Source organism: Manis pentadactyla, chromosome 1, assembly GCF_030020395.1.
Source record: "Manis pentadactyla isolate mManPen7 chromosome 1, mManPen7.hap1, whole genome shotgun sequence".
NCBI lineage: Eukaryota > Metazoa > Chordata > Mammalia > Pholidota > Manidae > Manis > Manis pentadactyla.
Genome location: NC_080019.1, coordinates 121,212,061 through 121,226,548, shown reverse-complemented (window position 1 = coordinate 121,226,548; position 14,488 = coordinate 121,212,061). Strand labels below are relative to the sequence as shown.

General features: G+C 37.3%; 1 protein-coding gene across 3 annotated transcripts in view; it reads left to right on the top strand.

Annotated features, from left to right (window-relative positions):
* The window catches only part of FGF12 (fibroblast growth factor 12), a 529,654-nt gene that overhangs the window by 420,392 nt on the left and 94,774 nt on the right, over positions 1–14,488 (top strand). The window lies entirely within an intron of this gene.

The following is a 14,488-nucleotide window of genomic DNA, read 5'->3' as shown; positions in this document are numbered from 1 at the left end:
TTGAGGCGTGAGAGCTCCTTATATATTCTGGACGTCAAGCCTTTATCGGATGTGTCATTTTCAAATATATTCTCCCATACTGTAGGGATCCTTCTTGTTCTATTGATGGTGTCTTTTGCTGTACAGAAGCTTTTCAGCTTAATATAGTCCCACTTACTCATTTTTGCTGTTGTTTTCCTTGCCCGGGGAGATATGTTCAAGAAGAGGTCACTCATGTTTATGTCTAAGAGGTTTTCGCCTATGTTTTCTTCCAGGAGTTTAATGGTTTCATGGCTTACATTCAGGTCTTTGATCCATTTTGAGTTTACTTTTGTATATGGGGTTAGACAATGGTCCAGTTTCATTCTCCTACATGTAGCTGTCCAGTTTTGCCAGCACCACCTGTTGAAGAGACTGTCATTTCGCCATTGTATGTCCATGGCTCCTTTATCAAATATTAATTGACCATATATGTCTGGGTTAATGTCTGGATTCTCTAGTCTGTTCCATTGGTCTGTGGCTCTGTTCTTGTGCCAGTACCAAATTGTCTTGATTACTATGGCTTTATAGTAGAGCTTGAAGTTGGGGAGTGAGATCCCCCCTACTTTATTCTTCTTTCTCAGGATTGCTTTGGCTATTCGGGGTCTTTGGTGTTTCCATATGAATTTTTGAATTATTTGTTCCAGTTCATTGAAGAATGTTGCTGGTAGTTTCATAGGGATTGCATCAAATCTGTATATTGCTTTGGGCAGGATGGCCATTTTAACGATATTAATTCTTCCTAGCCACGAGCATGGGATGAGTTTCCATCTGTTAGTGTCCCCTTTAATTTCTCTTAAGAGTGACTTGTAGTTTTCAGAGTATAAGTCTTTCACTTCTTTGGTTAGGTTTATTCCTAGGTATTTTATTTTTTTTGATGCAATTGTGAATGGAGTTGTTTTCCTGATTTCTCTCTCTGTTGGTTCATTGTTAGTATATAGGAAAGCCACAGATTTCTGTGTGTTGATTTTGTATCCTGCAACTTTGCTGTATTCCGATATCAGTTCTAGTAGTTTTGGGGTGGAGTCTTTAGGGTTTTTTATGTACAGTATCATGTCATCTGCAAATAGTGACAGTTTAACTTCTTCTTTACCAATCTGGATTCCTTGTATTTCTTTATTTTGTCTGATTGCCGTGGCTAGGACCTCCAGTACTATGTTAAATAACAGTGGAGAGAGTGGGCATCCCTGTCTAGTTCCCGATCTCAGAGGAAATGCTTTCAGCTTCTCGCTGTTCAATATAATGTTGGCTGTGGGTTTATCATAGATGGCCTTTATTATGTTGAGGTACTTGCCCTCTATTCCCATTTTGCTGAGAGTTTTTAACATGAATGGATGTTGAACTTTGTCAAATGCTTTTTCAGCATCTATGGAGATGATCATGTGGTTTTTGTCTTTCTTTTTGTTGATGTGGTGGATGATGTTGATGGACTTTCGAATGTTGTACCATCCTTGCATCCCTGGGATGAATCCCACTTGGTCATGGTGTATGATCCTTTTGATGTATTTTTGAATTCGGTTTGCTAATATTTTGTTGAGTATTTTTGCATCTACGTTCATCAGGGATATTGGTCTGTAGTTTTCTTTTTTGGTGGGGTCTTTGCCTGGTTTTGGTATTAGGGTGATGTTAGCTTCATAGAATGAGTTTGGGAGTATCCCCTCCTCCTCTATTTTTTGGAAGACTTTAAGGAGAATGGGTATTATGTCTTCCCTGTATGTCTGATAAAATTCCGAGGTAAATCCATCTGGCCCGGGGGTTTTGTTCTTTGGTAGTTTTTTGATTACCTCTTCAATTTCGTTGCTGGTAATTGGTCTGTTTAGATTTTCTGTTTCTTCCTGGGTCAATCTTGGAAGGTTATATTTTTCTAGGAAGTTGTCCATTTCTCCTAGGTTTCCCAGCTTGTTAGCATATAGGTTTTCATAGTATTCTCCAATAATTCTTTGCATTTCCGTGGGGTCCGTCGTGATTTTTCCTTTCTCGTTTCTGATACTGTTGATTTGTGTTGACTCTCTTTTCTTCTTAATAAGTCTGGCTAGAGGCTTATCTATTTTGTTTATTTTCTCGAAGAACCAGCTCTTGGTTTCATTGATTTTTGCTATTGTTTTATTCTTCTCAATTTTATTTATTTCTTCTCTGATCTTTATTATGTCCCTCCTTCTGCTGACCTTAGGCCTCATCTGTTCTTCTTTTTCCAATTTCGATAATTGTGACATTAGACCATTTAGTTGGGATTGCTCTTCCTTTTTTAAATATGCTTGGATTGCTATATACTTTCCTCTTAAGACTGCTTTTGCTGTGTCCCACAGAAGTTGGGGCTTAGTGTTGTTGTTGTCATTTGTTTCCATATATTGCTGGATCTCCATTTTGATTTGGTCATTGATCCATTGATTATTTAGGAGCGTGTTGTTAAGCCTCCATGTGTTCATGAGCCTCTTTGCTTTCTTTGTACAGTTTATTTCTAGTTTTACGCCTTTGTGGTCTGAAAAGTTGGTTGGTAGGATTTCAATGTTTTGGAATTTTCTGAGGCTCTTTTTGTGGCCTAGTATGTGGTCTATTCTGGAGAATGTTCCATGTGCACTTGAGAAGAATGTATATCCCGCTGCTTTTGGATGTAGAGTTCTATAGATGTCTATTAGGTCCATCTGCTCTATTGTGTTGTTCAGTGCTTCCGTGTCCTTACTTATTTTCTGCCCAGTGGATCTATCCTTTGGGGTGAGTGGTGTGTTGAAGTCTCCTAGAATGAATGCATTGCAGTCTATATCCCCCTTTAGTTCTGTTAGTATTTGTTTCACATATGCTGGTGCTCCTGTGTTGGGTGCATATATATTTAGAATGGTTATATCCTCTTGTTTGACTGAGCCCTTTATCATTATGTAGTGTCCTTCTTTATCTCTTGTTACTTTCTTTGTTTTGAAGTCTATTTTGTCTGATATTAGTACTGCAACCCCTGCTTTCTTCTCACTGTTGTTTGCTTGAAATATGTTTTTCCATCCCTTGACTTTTAGTCTGTACATGTCTTTGGGTTTGAGGTGAGTTTCTTGTAAGCAGCATATAGATGGGTCTTGCTTTTTTATCCATTCTGTTACTCTGTGTCTTTTGATTGGTGCATTCAACCCATTAACATTTAGGGTGACTATTGAAAGATATGTACTTATTGCCATTGCAGGCTTTAAATTCGTGGTTACCAAAGGTTCAAGGTTAGCCTCTTTAGTATCTTACTGCCTAACTTAGCTCGCTTATTGAGCTGTTATATACACTGTCTGGAGATTCTTTTCTTCTCTCCCTTCTTGTTCCTCCTCCTCGATTCTTCATATGTTGGGTGTTTTGTGCTGTGCTCTTTCTAGGAGTGCTCCCATCTAGAGCAGTCCCTGTAAGATGTTCTGTAGAGGTGGTTTGTGGAAAGCAAATTCCCTCAGCTTTTGTTTGTCTGGGAATTGTTTAATCCCACCGTCATATTTGAATGATAGTCGTGCTGGATACAGTATCCTTGGTTCAAGGCCCTTCTGTTTCATTGTATTAAATATATCATGCCATTCTCTTCTGGCCTGTAGGGTTTCTGTTGAGAAATCTGACGTTAGCCTGATGGGTTTCCCTTTATAGGTGACCTTTTTCTCTCTAGCTGCCTTTAACACTCTTTCCTTGTCCTTGATCTTTGCCATTTTAATTATTATGTGTCTTGGTGTTGCCCTTCTTGGATCCTTTCTGTTGGGGGTTCTGTGTATTTCCGTGGTCTGTTTGATTACTTCCTCCCCCAGTGTGGGGAAGTTTTCAGCAATTATTTCTTCTAAGATACTTTCCATCTCTTTGCCTCTCTCTTCTTCTTCTGGGACCCCTATAATACGGATATTGCTCCTTTTATATTGGTCACACAGTTCTCTTAATATTGTTTCATTCCTGGAGATCCTTTTGTCTCTCTCTATGTCAGCTTCTATGCGTTCCTGTTCTCTGATTTCAATTCCATCAATGGCCTCTTGCATTCTATCCATTCTGCTTATAAACCCTTCCAGAGTTTGTTTCATTTCTGCGATCTCCTTTCTGGCATCTGTGATCTCTTTCCGGACTTCATCCCATTTTTCTTGCGTATTTCTCTGCATCTCTGTCAGCATGTTTATGATTCTTATTTTGAATTCTTTGTCAGGAAGACTGGTTAGGTCTGTCTCCTTCTCTGGTGTTGTCTCTGTGATCTTTGTCTGCCTGTAGCTTTGCCTTTTCATGGTGATAGGAATAGTCTGCAGAACTGGGACGAGTGACGGCTGGAAGGACTTCCTTTCTTGTTGGTTTGTGGCCCTCCTCTCCTGGGAGAACAGCGGCCTCTAGTGGCTTGTGCTGCGCAGCTGCGCGCAGACAGGGTTTCTGCTTCCTGCCCGGCTGCTGCGGAGTTAATCTCCGCTGTTGCTGTGGGCGTGGCCTGGCTCGGGCAGCTACTCCAAAATGGTGGAGTCGCGTTGGAGCAGGAGCTGCTGGGAGGCTATTTATCTCCGTAAGGGGCCTCCCTGCTCCCTGCAGCCCAGGGGTTAGGGTGCCCAGAGGTCCCGGATTCCCTACCTCTGGATTAAGTGGCCCGCCCTGCCCCTTTAAGACTTCCAAAAAGCACCCGCCAAAACAAAACAACGACCACAAAAAAAAACAAGAAAAAAAATTTTTTTAATTAAAAAAAAAAAAAATTTTTAATTAAAAAAAAAAAAGGTGGTCGTTCGTTTTTCTTTATTCTCCGGTGCCAGCCTCAGGCCTCTGCTCACCGGTCTTTCTGCCCTGTTTCCCTAATATTGGGGTCCCTGTCCCTTTAAGACTTCCAAACAGCGCTCGCCAAAACAAAGCAGCAAAAAAGCAAAAAAAAAAAAAAAAAATGGTCGCGCGCTTTTCTTATGTCCTCTGTCGCCCAGCCTCCAGTGCCTGCTCACTGTTCTTGCTGCCCTGTTTTCCCAGTATCGAGCGCCCTGCACTCTGGCCCGGATGGCAGGGGCTGGGTGCTCGGCAGTCCTGGGCTCCGTCTCCCTCCCGCTCTGCCTGCTCTTCTCCCGCCGGGAGCTGGGGGGAGGGGCGCTCGGCTCCCGCGGGGCCGGGGCTTGTATCTTACCCCCTTCGCGAGGCGCTGGGTTCTCTCAGGTGTGGATGTGGTCTGGATATTGTCCTGTGTCCTCTGGTCTTTATTCTAGGAAGGGTTGTCTTTGTTATATTTTCATAGATATATGTTGTTTTGGGAGGAGATTTCCGCTGCTCTACTCACGCCGCCATCTTCCGCCCCACCTGTCATACCTTTTTTAAGAGACCCTTTCAGGTTTTGGAAATTCTTGAAGTCTAAAGTCTGTTTTTTGTTTTTTTCTCTTTGAAGGATGTGTATGTGGCTTTTAGGGAATTTCATCTATTTTGTTGATGTATATAGATTAAGTACATGGAACAGTGCTTGACTAAAAAACTGATAAATATGGGTGGAATGAGTGATTGGTAACAGGTATCTGGCTACCTAGTATTCAAGGACAGTGACTTTTGAAACAGGCAGTGTGACAGGAAGTCAATGGTAAAGGCAGAGAAACCTGACATACCATGTCACACCTAGGACATTTTCATTGTGGGGGGAATGTAAGAAGATACTCGCAGAGCACCTATTATAAATCAACCATTTCAAAACCATACAGAGGAGTAGATCTCACTCTGCCCACTTTATGTATCAGGTAATCAAGTCCCCCAAATCCATCAGAAACTAAGGTTAAGAGGTTGATTTGTTTAAGCAGTTTTAGGCTGTGGGTCTGGAACCCTAAGTGTTCTACTGGAAACTTTGAACCTGTATCAATTAAATGAACAGAGGATCAAAGGAATTTTGTGAATACTTATAAAGTTCTCTTGGTCATTGATGAGAAAGTTCTCTAAGTATAAGACCTTCCCAAGTTATTACCTTATTTTTTAATAAGCCAGCTATTTCTCTGTCTTGGATTTTCTGGTGATCTAAAGGAAATAATAAAACTCTCCAATGTGCTTTTAGGGTTTAGTAAGAAATAGATTGTAATATACAAGATATGGATTACTTCATGGGAAAAATTAAAATAATGTATTTTGCATTATTTTATAATATATGATTATATGTTGTAGTTATATAATATTACATAAGCGGCTCCAGCCAGATCTAAAAACTTGTGTGATTAGTACAACTTCCAGTGCTTAAGACTTGTTCAGTTGAAGGCATTGTGTCACTCACTTTTTTTGTCCTCAAAAATTAGTTTTTGAATATCTTTCAAGAGATTAACAAAGTGATCAGCAGCTCAGTTGCCAAGAGAATTAAGAGCAAAGTTTATGCCTCCCCACTGCCGTCTGTCTTGTACAAAATAAATGTCAGAGGCAGCAAGTGGGGAACTTGGAATGGTTTAATTTACATGTATGGAGTCAGCACAAAATTAATAGCAGTCTGTCACCAAGGTTTGTTAGCTAATTGCAGGGTTTTAATGTTAAGCAAATGAGTGTGAATTTTAACAACACTGTTGAAGAGCCTCTTTGGGAGCCTGCTCTTTCCATTCCTCTTGGCATGTTTCAGGTTTCAAGCTATTTTCTGAATACATTTCCTAATCTTCAAGTATTAAGGCCGCAGCCCCTGTTGTCTTTGGCATTTGACTCCCTTCCTAATAAAATCAGCTTGTCACCTTCTCAGGAAATCCTCACTCAATTCTTAGGCAGAATTTTCAGAATTTCTTAGGGCCAGTGCTACTGTTTTCCTCTTTACATAACCCTTTTGCTGCAAAGGACAATTCAGATTATGCACAGGATGCTGGAGAAATGACTTGCTGAATTTTCTATAGTCTCTACATACAATGACTGTAGGTAAGGAGAATCCCTAACTTAAAGTCTCAATTATGTGTAACCAGTGTTTTAAAAATGTATCTTACAATGTAAACAAAACAGATTTTTTTTCTCCTACAGCCTTCCACCCCTTATGCTTTATTCAATGGTAGGTAATTTCTGTCTGTTCCTGGATGTCACCTCTGGTAGGCTCAGGGCATCTCTGCAGCCCTCACAGGCACTTTAAGTCACAAATACAGTATCAGTTCAGTAATTAGAACAGAGTCCAAGATATGAAACCAAACATCTGTACTTGCTTAATCAACAGTTAAAACCTTCCTGCTCAGCATCTCTTACTGTCCCTTAGTATCTCGTTTCTCTAATAGCTCAGCTAGAGGTGAGGTGTTCTGTGGAGGGAGGAGAGGTCTAAACACAGTACCTGTCTTGTTTGTTTAGGTGGCTTCATAAACTCTGAGCAGATGTTTAGAGTTGAAGTGTTTGGATAGATCAGGCCAGTATAAAAGCTGTCTTTCTTTCACAAGTGCTGTCAGGGCATCTATACATTCCCTGCCGGATTCTCTCATCTGCAGTTCTCTGTATGTCTATGGCAGGTAGATCCTTCCTCAGCTCTTGGGTACCCTGTGCATGTCCAGTCTCTTTACAGTGAGCAGCCTCTACCCCTGCACCCCAGTTTAGCCTATCCAAGGTGACTCCAACCCCCCTCTTTTCTGATACAGCTTCAATCTTAGTAAAATTTCACTTTCTAAGATGTGAGTCAGGCTCCAGGTCTTTGTGTCTTTCACTGCAGAAGGGTAACACTTCTCAACACTTCCTCCATGGTAGTGGGGAAAAAGAGAATTCACAGTATGGCAACAGTTTTCTCCAGAGAAACCTGATGACCAGTTTTCTCCAAAATCCTGTTTTTGACCTTGGACCTCTGTTATGTCTTACAGTGGCTAAATAGCCCAAGAGTAAAGGAAAATGACCCCTTTCATTATCTATGTAAATTCTGCATATGGAGACTTGTGTAATACACACAATGCATTCTGTAGCATTAGTAGGAACTAATTATCTGTATTAGTTCCTCAATTAAATCTGAGGCAGAAAAAAATCCCAGTTAAATATGCTACATATTTAAAGAACTGAATTCCATTCAGTGGAATTCTTGACCAATGGTTTCTTAACCACTGATTAGGCACAATCAGTTAGGTAAGAATTTTGTGGGAGATCAGAGATATACAGAATATAACAATTGCCCTCATGGGCATAAAACTCAATTGGGAAAACCAGGTATGTTGTAAATAGCTTAATAGAGATGCATATGTCTATGAGATAAGTGATCAAACTACATGATACATCTTCTTGTACTTAGACAATTCAGATAGTTTGGTACTTGGCAAAGGGAAAGGCTACTGTGTTAGACATGGGGACATTTTGATAGGATGACTTTGGTTTGGGAATTGGTGAAGTTACTGATCATTCCTATAAAGAGGCTTCAAGAAATAAAAGATTAAGGTGGAGAAAGAAAAAAAATCTAAAAGTTAATTAATCTGGAATAGGTTATTGGTTGTATAGTAAACTTATGTAAAGTCTATCAAAACAACTTGTATTATCGCAGTTACTGCAATTTCTGTCTACAAAAATCATCCACCATCAAAGCAGTTAGGTATTAGAGACATATCTAAGGAGCATCGTGAAAAATCTCTACTACAAGATGGGCTAATGATTAAGAATTCTGGCATTAGACCCAAAGTCCTAGTTGAGAATCCCTGGCTTCATCATGCAATCTGACACCTGGCTTATTTTCATTGCTGTATTCCACATTCAGGGAAACTTTTCTTTTTACCATTTCCATTGCTTTTAACCATTTTCTTGAGCCATTTCCATTTCTTTGTGACAAAGATTCATATGACTCATTCCTTATATGGAAAGAAGGAAAATTTTGATTATGGTTTTCCTTTGATGAAATATTTTTAAACTACTCTTAATTTACAGCTTTCCTTAGAGAAGAAAGAATGAACCACCCTTCTCCCCACCTCCACATACACACTCCACTAATGAACATTTACTTGAAATCCTTTTTTTCCTCTCATCCATAAAGTGTACGTATTCACACATGGCATGTCAGGTATTTACTGCCTTTTGCTGATGCACTTAGAACTTCCTTGCTCCAATCTAATGTTTTTGGGGTTTTGTAATAACATGATTGTGTTCACCTCACTCAATTCTTTTTTTATTTCTCTATTTTATAGACATTTAAGCAGCTGAATTTTACATATACAAAGTTGCTTTAAAACCATTCAGCTGTAGCCTCAACATCTATTTTTATTACAGTTTTTATTCATCATCCAGAGATAATAAAAACAAAATTACAATGCAATTGTTAGCTTATTTGCAATATTTTCATTATAGAGATTTCCCCTTTTCAATTTCAGAGCAAAATCTTCTTGATACTAGACCAATATTTTCCCCTTCTATATCTGTTTTGCAGCCATATTAATCCAAGCTCAACTATAAGACCTTGAAAAAGGGACTAAATGGAAGAAATGCCCTTGAGTATAATGAATTGGCACAAAATAGGCACTCTGTTTGGATCTTAAATGCAACAAAATAATCTGCTTGGAATCTTGAGAGAATAATTTTATATCCTCTCTTAGAATGTATTCAGCTGAATAATTGCAGTTACATAAGTAGTACTACTGTTGTTGCCGATGAAGTGAATAAAGACACAAGCAAACACACACACATCAAACATATATGTGATAAAATCTGATTCATCAGTAGCACAGAAATTTCTTATGTTGCTAAGTTTTGATGACAGTATACAGTATTCAATTAACTTAGAGACACAAGAGTTTTTCTTAAGTTCTCATTTGCTTTCTCTTTATATAGAACAAACAGTTTTTTAAATTGAAGTATAGTTGATATACAATATTATATTGGTTTCAAGTATACAACACAATTGTTCAACAGTTACCCACATTATTAAATCCTCACTGCAAATAGTGCAATTACTATCTGGCAACATGGAAAGAAGTTACAGAGCCTATTAGCTGTATTCTCCATGCTGCACTACTATCCCTATCACCAGCTTATATTATGGTTGAGATTTTTGTGCCCTTTTATCTCCCTCACTCTCCCCACCCACCCACCGAAACCCCTCCCTGATGGTAACCATCAGTTATTTCTCAGTGTCTATGCATCTACTGCTCTTTTGTTCATTCTGTTTTGCTTTGGTTTTAGATTCCACAAATAAGTGAAATCATATGGTATTTGTCTTTCTCAGCCTGGCTTATTTCACTGAGAATAATACCCTCTAGATTCACCCATGTTGTTGCAAATGGCAGGTTTTCTTGTCTCTTTATGGATGAATAATAGTCCATTGTGTATATGTACCACATCTTCTTTATCTATTCATCTATTCATGGACACTTAGGTTGCTTCCATATCTTGGCTATTGTAAAGAATTTGGCAGTAAACATAGGGGTGTGTAATCTTTTTGAATCAGGGATTTTGTTTTCTTTGGGTAAATTCCTAGAAGTGCAGTTACTAGGCCATATGATATTTCTATTTAAGTTTTTTGGGGAACCTCCATATTACTTCCCATACTGGCTGCATCAATTTACATTCCTACCAACAGTGTAGGAGCGTTCACTTTTCTTATCCTCATCGCCAACACTTGTTATTTCCTGTCTTTCAGATAGTGGCTATTCTAACTGGTGTGAGGTGATATCTCATTGTGGTTTTTGATTTGCATTTCTCTGATGGTTAGTGATGTGGAGTATCTTTTCATGTGCCTGTTAGCCATCAGTATACCTTCTTTGGAAAAATATTCAGATCCTCTGCCCATTTTTTAATCTTTTTTTTTTTTTTTTGGTGTTAAGGCATATGAGTTCTTTATATATTTTGGATGTTAACCCCTTATCAGATAAATCATTTATGAATATATTCTCCCATGCTGTAGGTTGCCTTTTTTCTTCTTCTGATGGTTTCCTTTGCTGTACAGCTTTTTAGTTTGATGTAGACCCACTTGTTCATTTTAATTTTGTTTCCCTTGCCTGGGGAGATGTGTTCAGGAAAACATTGCTCATGCTTATGTTCAAGAGATTTTTGCCTATATTTTCTTCTAAGAGTTTTGTGGTTCATGTCTTATATTTAGGTCTTTAATCCATTTCAAGTTTACTTTTGTGTATGGGGTTAGGCAGTAATCCAGTTTCATTCTCTTGCATGTAGCTGTTCAGTTTTCTCAATATAATTTATTGAAGAGACTGTCTTTTCCCCATTGTATATTGATGGCTCCTTTATCGTATACTATTTGATTATATATGTATGAGTTTATATCTGTGCTTTAAAATCTTTTCCTTTAATCCATGGTTCTATTCTTAGGTCAGTACTATACTGTTTTGATTACTGTAGCTTTGTAGCCTCAACATCTATTTTTATTACAAGTCAGTATAATAAATACTTTTTATTGAAGTCAGGGAGCATAATACCCCCAGATTCTCAAGATTGATTTGGTTATTTGGGTTCCATATAAAGTTTAGGATTTCATATTAATTTTAGGGTTATTTGCTCTAGTTTTCAATTGCACTGAATCTGTAAATTGCTTTGGGCTTGATGGCCATTCTGACAATATTAATTCTTTCTATCCATGAGCATGGGATTGATTTCCATTTACTTGTGTCTTCATTAATTTCTCTCACCAGAATCATAGAGTTTTCAGAGTACAAACATTTTTTTCATATATCATTGCTAGAGTAACTTTTAGCCAGCAATATGCCAAATTTGCTCTTCTGCTCTTGAGCCACATGAACATTTTTATACTTTCTCTAAAGGTATACAACTAAAATACTTCAAATGAATTTGAATCTTCATATGTGTTACAACAGAAGAATTAGAGCAAAGACTAAGGTGAAATATTTAAGCTTTCCAGACCTTTTTAAAAAAATGAATCAACTCCTAGCTACATAAAGGTTAAATGCATTTTTATTATAAGCAAACTTTGCTTAAATTAATTATGTTAACTGCCATTTAATTTTTTCATTATATTCACAATTATGTATGTATTATATTTTTCCTCATATAATATTTTCCTGGTTCCAAAAAGTACCTTTGCACACAGTTAATTTGTAATGTCTCTGGTCATTTTGATGTATTTTACTGCTATCTTACAAATATGAAAGCTTTAGTGGTCCTGAATCACAGGATAGGTTGAGGATCAGAATTCAGGAATTTGATTCCTAAACATTCGCTACATTTCAAGTCCTCTCAGTAGTCAAGCCAAGGTTTTAAAATAAAACATTTACCAGTGTTTAGAATCAGCTCAGCCTATCTTGTGTAAAGTGTAGCTTTGTAGTTTTTGTTATGACATATCAGAAAGCTAGTGTTTACTCTGACCACTGGGACATTATTTAAAGAGGTACTGCTGGCGAAGTAGTATATTTTTTGCTTAACCATGAAAAACTCCCTAGTCAAGTGACTAACATTTGGTTAATCTAACCAACCATAAAAAACCAGCACCAAAAATTCCTTCATGGCATAGATGAACTACACGTAATCAGCACTGCACTTCAGGCAAAGTCATAATGGCTCTGATGAAGCCATTCCCTGAGAAAGAAAATTTTATAAGTCAAAACCCTAGGATAAATCTGGATAAGGATTTATGAGAAATTCCTCAAAAGTTCAGGTTGCACATGGTGACAAGAAATATCTGTGTATGCAACTGACATAGGGATTAGGATATTACCTATCCCTCTGAATTGATATTGAGATCATTTAGGTGATAGGTTATATTTTGGTTGTTGCTAAATAGGAAATTAAGTCTAAATAACACAATTGCAAAACTGAGGCATAAGTTGAAAAGCCTGGTTCTATAGCCAAATGCCAATGCTAAGACTCTGACAGGGTATTTAATTCTAGTAAGATTCCCCCAAAAGGAGGTGAAGTAATACCTTATTAAATCCAATAAAATCCTGAAAACTAGAAAATGCATATAGCAACAATGGTGTTGATTTAATATTTTGGAAGATACCTGAGTTACATTATATTATCTTTACATAGTGACTTGTAGTTTAAAAAGGACCAGACACTAACAGGATCTTATATTTTAATGTTTCAGAGCATGATTACAGTTCATCAGTTTATGGAAAACAGCTATGGAAGTGTGAGATTTTTCTGAGTGACACTAATGATTGAAATCCACACTTGAAAATTAGAGTTGTTGGAAACTAATATTAACTTCCATATATCCATTGACCAGATCAAAGCTAGTAAGATGAAAGTCAAAAGGCTCAAGATGCCTCAGTTCCAATTGCCTTGAGTTCAGAAATGCTCATTATGTATATATACTACCATCTTTCCATCTGTGCATCTATCCATAAATAAATATATCAAAGAAAACCATAAAGGAAATTATTCTCAAATGAGAGTTTTAGAACTTACTTTACTATTTATATGCTGCTACACAAGTACTTATTTCATTTTGGTCCAATTAAAATGGTTCAGAGAAAGAGCATATTGAAGGGAGCAAAAAAAAAGTTAAAAAAAGCTTTTATACTAAATGCATAAAATTTTACATTGAATGTATTAACTGTATAGCATATGACAGACTATATAGCATGCACATTAGTATGCATAATTTTTAAGTAAACAAACAGATATGTATATATATCCTAGTTTCTTCACTTAACAAAATATATATAAATCAAATATTTGAAAATGAATTTGTATTGGGGGGGGAGTCGATAATATGGGTGAATGTAGTAACCACATTGTTTTTCATGTGAAACCTTCATAAAAGTGTATATTTATAATACCTTAATAAAAAAATAGCTACATATTTTCAAGTCAGGTGCAAGGATTTGTGTGTATGTGTGTGAGTTAATGCAGCACTAGATTTGAATAGAGGATAGAGATCAAAAAGGAGAAAAATTATTGCATAGTAAACACTAGCTCCACATTTCATAATAAAACTACAAAGTTACACTTTACACAAAATAGGGTGAGCTAATTCTAAGAAGATTTCTCCTACCTTCATATAATCTTAAAAGAAAATAAATGAATACTTGGTCAGATTATTGAAAGTTTTAATGATTTAATTATAAAATTGCATAAATTTATAAATCAAAAACTAGAAGTCAAAGGAGTGACTAAGGAATGACTCAGTCACATGGTACCTAAGACCCTGCCTCGTTGTAGCTAGTTGGATATACTTATGATAGAAGATGAGGACAGGAGAAGCACCAGCTAGCTGTGTTCACTGTTCTCTGGCTGAACCTGAATATTTATGACAAGGAATTCATCAACTGGAATAGCACAACCAGACAAGCCATAACAGAAGTGAAGTGAAGTTTCCCTCCCCCAGAACTCATGTCAGGAAGCTCTATAAATCTCATTTAATGGGGTGTTGTGCCTCTTTATAGAGTACCAGCCAGAGTCCTGCCCATTGGGTGCACTCATTAGATACTGTATAACCCCAGGAAGGACATTCATGGCCCCTGGAGAAGCTCCATAGGCTTAATGCATAGCTCTCTAGGAAAAATCTGTGTGCTTGGCTATGTTTAGATTAAATGTTAAGAGATTTCTCTTCTTTATGTTAAAAACTGTCTTGGAGTCAGACATGAAAAATATGTAAATTTAACCCACAACAAATATAATTTTTAATGATTGCTTTTAAACAACTAAGTTCGGTTTACTTTTGATG